The 7,926-nt window shown below is 38.2% G+C and overlaps 1 protein-coding gene across 1 annotated transcript in view; it reads right to left on the reverse strand.

Annotated features, from left to right (window-relative positions):
- PLCD4 (phospholipase C delta 4) overlaps nucleotides 1-1,946 on the reverse strand; it is a gene marked incomplete at its 3' end in the record, with an annotated part of 45,151 nt that extends 43,205 nt beyond the window's left edge. The window contains exon 1 of the mRNA XM_081338157.1: nucleotides 1,847-1,946. The remainder of the gene's footprint in view (nucleotides 1-1,846) is intronic.
- Between the last annotated feature and the right edge of the window lie 5,980 nt (nucleotides 1,947-7,926).

The following is a 7,926-nucleotide window of genomic DNA, read 5'->3' on the forward strand; positions in this document are numbered from 1 at the left end:
ACAGAAAATAGAAACTTGGTTGAATGAAATGGAATTTTGGCAAGAGCGATTTGGGAATATGCCTAATTAAAAAGCTCTACAGAAACATGGTGCCCAGTTTTGAAAAATGTTATAGAGTTGCTCTCCAAGAGTGTCTGAGGGAATAGAAACTGCCACAGCACCCATGGCTGCGTTGATCTTTGGTGGAGCTGTGGATCATACTATGTCCATTCACAAGGCAGTCTCCCAACAAAAAGGTCAGAAAAATATTAGAAGGTATTAGAAAATGTTCAGCATCCTGAAAACATCCCTCCACTGCACAATAAATCTGAAGGATACAAACTAAAGGGTGATACTTATCGTCATATCTACATAAATGAGCAGTCTACCGCCTATACAATGAGAACAAGGGTTACTCAGGGTTATTGTTAGGTTAAATGCTAACAGTAGAAGTGGCCAACTAAATCGACAATTCTTCTGATGTTAATCATTAAGTTAAACTGAACCTTAAAAATCTCTAAAGATTTTAGAAAGTAAAACTAAGAGTTCGCTCTTTAGACAGAAGTGGGAGTTTACAGTTTTCAAGAGATTTGGGAATGAAGTGCTAAAGATACCCGGGATTGGGGTAGGGTTTAGAAGTTCCTCAACTGCTATATCAAAGAACAACACTTTCTTTGAAAATCCTAGCTGTTGTTTATACATCACCATTCACCTTTAAAAAACAACTCTCATTAAGTCTCTTTCCTTGAATATATAAACTGAATTCTCAAGGAAAATTCAAAGACCGTTCTTGGAGTTGGGCAGCCTCAACAAATAATAAAATTAAATCTCCTTTGTTTATTTTACTTTTTACTATCACAAAACATTTCCTATTATCATCACCCATTTCTTTTCTGCTTAAGGTCTAATTTCTTTAAACTTGTAGGAACATGCAAAATGATGTTACGATTAGCAACTAGAACATTTTTTTAAAATATAAAACTCTCAGGAAGGTTTTGTGGTGGGCGAGTGGGTAAGAATCAAGACTTATTTTCCACTTTACTAGAATATCAAATATATGCATGCACATACAAAATGCATAAATACAAGCAGAACAAGAATGTAGCCAAACAGTTCTTCAGAGGGATGGTTGTCCAATTCTTTGCAGTATTTTAAAAAAAATTAAATAAACTGACCCTGTTCCTTTACAGAGTGCTTCATTGTCTCTCCGTTTTTGAAATTCTAATGCTCAGATGTTAGAAAGGATATACTTTCAAGAAATGATTTAACCTCTCCAAATATATAACTGCAGCTTTGGTTTATCCAGTATTGTCCTTGAGAATCAAAAATCCAATCAGACGTGCAGCAGAGATGTATGACATCCTACTCTAACCCAAGACTCACAGCACACTCTTCCATCTGCATGTAAACATTTGGTACACTTGAGATTTGCATCTGTAATTATACTTACACACAGGTTCTTAAGTTCATGATTAGCCTTAACTTCCCTCTCCCAGCTTTGATTTACATTTCCAGAATCTTTTTTTCTGCGCTATAACTAAACCATAGAAAATGAAAGAAATTCGTGCCTCTGAAGACATGCAAAGTTCTTTTCCTTAACCAAACTGTGTATGTATATACACATTCTCTCTCTCTCTCTCTATATATATATATATATAGAGAGAGAGAGAGAGAGAGAATTAGACTGAAATCCCTCCATGCATACTCTTGCTCAGCATCTCTTATTTTAGGAACGTAAGGTTCACTGCCCTGATTTGTCTTCAAGCACTTATTTTTCCCTGATCTCCCGCTTTCCTTTTTTAGACAGCACTGCAGCAAAAGTCCCTCTGTTGCCTAAATGCACCAGTCTTTGCATTAAAACTCTTACCAGTGGACAGAGAATCCCAGCTTGGGTGAGTATTGTGTCAAAGTGTCTCTATGCCCTGAGATAGCATGATGGCTTCTCTTTCAAGTATCCTGAGTTTGCCCTACCACCTCATCCTGTTGGTACTTGAAACTGCTACTGACGCAGTAATTGCATTGCACACACACAAAAGCTCACAGCAGCTTAGCGTGCCCAGGGCTTTGCCTTCTCCCTTAAAGGCACAGAGCAAGATGCTCATCTGTCACTCGGATGTTTGATAAAATTGATCTGACTTGCATAGGATGTTGGAGAGGTGAAAAAACTTCTCAGATGGATTAATATGTATGTTACCGTGAATAATGAAACAGATTGATTCTGGTCTTTGGGACTGTCCTGATACCTAATGTCTCCTTTTTCTCCATTGACCAACCAGGTTCATTTGTTCTTATAAAACGTTACCTAACTGTGAAGAATATAACCCAGCTTGTCTGTGCTCTTTTGGGTTGTCATTGCTACAGCATCACACAGAGTCTGAAATTTGAAAAGAAGCCGATCTTGTCTCCTGGAAATACATAACTTAGTTCTGCACAAAAAATATTTGCATTATACGGTATGCTGATAAGCATGGATTAGAGTTGATTTCTTCTGGAAAAAAAAGATTATCTATAGATGGTGAGAAACTAATGATTTTGTTTTTCCTAGACCCACTTCCTCCTTTAATATTTTTTTCTTATGACTAAGAAGATGACGTAGATTAAGAAGGCTTTTGGAAATACTGTAGTATGTTTTGATCTATTTCTGCAATATTCCAAATGGCTTATAAATGAAGGAAGTTAAGAAACTCTACTTATCTTCTTCAGTCATAATATGAAGTCCATTAATAAGATTTTGTTGGAGAGCAACTGTCCTACACAGGAGAAGGATTCAAGAGGGGAATTAGCCTGGACTCCTTATGTAAATACAAGAGGGCAAGGTCTGACACCCCTCCCTCCAAATGCCTATGGACCTTATCAAAGTTTTTCCCAGGTGAAAGCTACCAGTCTGGGGAGATTCTTGTGAAATAGGCATAGAATAATGAAGTAGTTAGATTGAACTCTACATGTGAGTCAGATTGTTTGCTCCTGACATATTTTCTTTCCTAAACTAAAACAAGCAGTTTTTCCTTCTGATAATCTGTATACATCAAATTTATTAGAACACTTCTTGTACTTTAAATCAAAAGTTAGGTGTGTTTTTTTTAAGACTTAAGTGTTAAAAATAACATATACCCCCTTATTGCTTCTTCTTCGCCTTGTAAATTATTATCTTGTAGAACCCCTTTTCATGAGCTTCATCTCAATACACTGTAGTTCATTTTACTTCAACTTATTTAACTGAGATATTAAAAGTTTCTCCAATGGGAAATTAAATTTAACCTTTTATTTAGGAAATACATACATACATACATACATACATACATACATACATACATATCCATCCAAGTCGCATAATTATGACTCTTGGCAGTATATGTCAATAAAACAACACCAAAAATTCAATTATCATATAATATTGAGTATTTTGTGTGGAAAATAGGGCAAAATAGGAATGTTTGCCAACTTCAGTTACTTATAAAATAATAAAGGTGGGTCAAAAATGTAATAATAATAATTAATATCAGTGTAACGAAATATATGAATAGGTTCCCAGATTTCAGATGTAGATCCTTTGGAAATGGAAATAGCTCTTCCGTCTTGGTCAGCCAAAATAAGGAGTCCATAGTTGAACTAAGAATAATACAGATGCAGTAATATGTTGGGGAAACTAAATTTATCTCTCACAGTTAGCTTTGGGTCAACAATTGTAATTGATGTCACAAGCAGAATGAAAGCAATTATTAGCAGTAGGCTGAGCATATGTTTATAAGAAATAAGAACTCAGAGGATTAATTGAACGATCTCAGACGCCAGAGGCCAAACACATTAAAAGCTATTTATACCTAAAATGCAAGTGCCTCTTCGTATGTCTTGAGAGACTGGATGCAGCCTACCAGACAGCATTTGATTTAAAATAAAATACAAAAAGATAGTATTTGAATTATATGTGAATTATGAACATATGAATGGATGTGTTCTCAGAATAGGAAAATAAACAGGAATTGCTTAAAATCTAGAATACAATGGGCAACAGAATGTGTAGTGGATAAAGGCTGAGGATTTGGACTTGGACCTGGTTTATCTCAGCTTGAGCCTTGAATAAATCATCAGATCTGTGAAAAGAAAATTCAGGTAGCATGCATTATATGATGACTAGAAGGACTGTACCATAAGTATAAATCAATGTCTCTTTATACATCTATTTTTTAATGTCAAAAATATAATGACTGGTCTATTTGAAGTCATCAATTTCTACCCCTGTGTGCTGAAAGGATGACAGAGTATGAAACCTGCTGCTAGGCACAAAACATGGTTATCCACTGCTATGACTTGGGTTACAAATTACATTCAGCCCTATTTGCAATACATAAAAAATAAATAAGTACAATTATACAATATTGTTCATTTTAAAATATGTATGTGTCTTGTCTTGTTGTAGATTCAAATAGAGCATTGTACTGTTAGCCTTATCGTATTTTAGCTAAATATGAACATTTTACGTCAGGGGTGTCAAACTTGATTTCATTGAGGGCCGCATCAGCACTGCGGTTGCCCTCAGGGGGCCGGGTGGGTATGGCCAGGGTGGGCGTGGCCTACTGGGTGGGCGTGGCTAGAGTGCGTATGGCCTACTGGGTGGGCATCGTTCGCATCAAGGGTGCCTATGGGGGCCTGGGCAGGAGTGGGACAGATCTGAGGGTCTCTGGCAGAAGGAGGGTCTCTGGGCCAGGGCCAAGGCAGTGGGGGCCGTTCCCTCACTGTTTCCAGGATGGCTTCGCGGGCCACATGAAACCACTCCATGGGCCAGATCCGGCCCCCGGGCCTTGTGTCTGTTTTACGTGGACAGCATTTTATAACCTTGTTTTGTTTTATAGTGCTCTTGACAAAGGAACGTTCCAAAATGTGATGGGATTTTATACAAAACATTTTCTCTTGGCCTTAGAGGTTTCTCCCACTGCTGCCAATGAAAAGCCTGTCTTTTTCTTACACTTGTTTGCCAGATGGTAGTTCAAACAAGGGGAAGCTTTCTGCCCCATCTATGAGGAGACAGTCTTTTAAAGCAAAAAGAAGCAGGATTAGTCTAAAAGACAAATCACGTCAAAGTGACTAAACAGAGTTAGACAATATGGGGACCTTGACAACTTTAGGATATGTAGACTTCAAGTTCCAGAATTGTTATCACCTCAAAGTAACTAATTGGAATTAGACAATATGGGGACTGTGGCAACTTTAAAATATGTGGACTTCAACTCCCAGAATTCCCTAACAAACATGGATGACTGGGGAATTCTGGGAGTTGATGCTGCCGGCATCAACTTCCCTCCGCCCTGTGCGTTCCCACAGAGAGGGCCTCCTCAGGCGGCCACTGGTCAGAGAATGTCATCTGGTGGCCCCCAAGGGGAGGTCCTTCTCTGTGGGCGCCCCGGATTTATGGAATCGGTTGCCGGTCGAGCTTCGGATGCCGCCCAACCTTCGCTCCTTCCGACGCGATCTGAAGACTCACTTATTCGAACAAGCCGGCCTGGCCTGATGGGGGATGGGTTGGGATTTTACTGTTGTTTTTAATATATCTATTTATTGTTTTAGCTTGGGCATTGTGTTTAATTCTTTTTTTAACTTTTGTATCTTTGTATTTTATATGTTTGCCCTGTTCACCGCCCTGAGTCCTTCGGGAGAAGGGCGGTATATAAATAATAATAATAATAATAATAATAATAATAATAATAATAATAATAATAATAATAATAATAATAATAATAATAATAATAATAATATATTTTTAGAGTTGGCAAGATTGAGAAACTCTGTCTAGGGCAGGAAAGGAATCAATAATGGGGAAACAAAACTATCTGCTAATGTACTTTTTTTTTCTAATTCAATTATGGATGGAGACAATCCCAACTCAATAGTTCGAAAAGGTTCCAAGTATACCTACTGGGATTAGAGAACATTTTAAATTCAAAGAGCAAATAAAATGTAAACAACATTGACTCACTCAACATTAGGACAGAGACCAATTCCCCCAGGAATATGATAAAGCCAAACTAAAAATTTGTGTTCATTAATTTTTAATTAAAAATAATGCCAAGGGAACAATCATGCTGCAGTGCAAGAATAGATCATCCATATGTCTCTAACAAAGTCATTTGATTTTAGAAGAGAATTCAATTAGCAGTTTGTGGAAACAATAGAAAATCTGTTGTAGAAAAATAAGAGAAATTTGTGTTTCCTTGGTTAGACTTAAGCAACATTAGTGAAATAGTATAGCGAAGCCTGGTATATACAGTAGTGCAGCAGTGATAAGAAACTTCTTAGTGTTTATTTTTCTGAAATGTAATAGACATGTTTATCTTACCATGGTTTCATCTCTATCCAGATATGAGTTCCCTTGTTACCTGCCTTGTAACCAACAAACTGCTTGCAAGTTGAAACTTTTTGTTTCTGTAACATATAGCTTGTAATGGGCAATGGGAGGAGTATTTCATATTGGGAATGTTACTAACATCTCCTTTGTATGATTGACCATAAACTTAAAAATTAACTACTTTAGAGAGTGAGTACTGTAATATTGGATTCATGGCCTTGACTTGAACAGACAAATGGACTGGGATCACCCTTGCTGTAAAAAAACAGCTGAGAAGTGAAAGAGAGCTGCAGTCCACTTAAGAATTTTGTTTCCAACAACGCACAGGACAATTGTGATCGATAGTATATATATATGGACAGAACACACATTACTTTCTCTAGCTGGCTAAGTGTGCACAATGCTGAACCATTGAAAACATCAAGATTTAGTAGCTTTAAGAAGACACACACTCTCTCTTTCTCTCTCTCTCTCTCCCTCCCTCCCTCCCTCCTCCCCCTCTCTCCCTCCCTCTCTTCTGCATAGGAACCTTAGGCTTCATTACTCAGATGAGTTTTGTTGATTGATGCTTTTGGCAGTACCCACTGTTGTTGCATTAACTAAGCAATGTTACACTGCTACTCTGTGCCCAAAATAGCCAGCTGGCAGCATGCAAAGGAGATCCAGAGAGATTCCAAACATTCCCCAATAAATCAGAAGGAGTCTGATAGCACCTTTCCCAACTAACAAAGGCTTAAATTTTCATAGCTGTAACCCCTCTGGACTGTTTTGCTACCTTAGAGTAACACAGCCCTCCTCTCACAATGACATATTCAAGTAGCATGACATATTCATCTCAGGACAGAAGATTCACAACATACTCAATGTAAAATATTTCAAAAGTTTATCACCAAAAGATCACCTTTTAAAATCTACCTTATTCCATAAATGGCAAATAGGAGTTTCCCTTTTCAGCAAAGATAGCAATTCACAAGGAATAACTCTACCAGAGAGTAATACTTTCCAAATTAAGATCCAGAATCTTTAAAAGGAACTTTCAGACTTTGTGGATCAGGGCTGGAGACTTTAAACAAGCATTAGATTGATTTATATGCACACACATAACACACATACCCAAATGCTGTTCAGCTAAATTTGATTCTGCTGCATGTGAAGGGTGGCACCCTAGGCTTCTACGTTGTTCAACTGGGGAACATGTACCACCATTTTAAACATTCACAGCAAGAATATACTTATAAAGAGTTGTGGTGGCGCAGTGGTTAGAATTTAGTACTGCAGGCTAACTCACTAGTAACTCCAGGAGTTCGATTCTGAGCAGCTCAAGATTAACTCCAGCCCTCCATCCTTCTGAGGTTGGTAAAATGAAGACCCAGATTGTTGGGGCAATATGCTGATTCTGTAAACCAGAGGTTCCCAGCCTTTTGAGCACCAGGGACTAGTTCCTCGGAGAGAGGTTTTTCTGTGGACCAGAGGGGGTGTGGTTTCATGTACTGCCTGCAACCCGTGGATGGGGCTTCGCTTGTTTGCATGGACCAGTTTCTGGCATGCCGCAGCCTGATGCCAGTCCATGGACCAGGGATTGGGGACCCCTGCTGTAAACCACTTAG

The sequence above is a fragment of the Vipera berus genome, assembly GCF_964194415.1.
Source record: "Vipera berus genome assembly, chromosome: 1".
Classification (NCBI taxonomy): Eukaryota; Metazoa; Chordata; class Lepidosauria; order Squamata; family Viperidae; genus Vipera; species Vipera berus.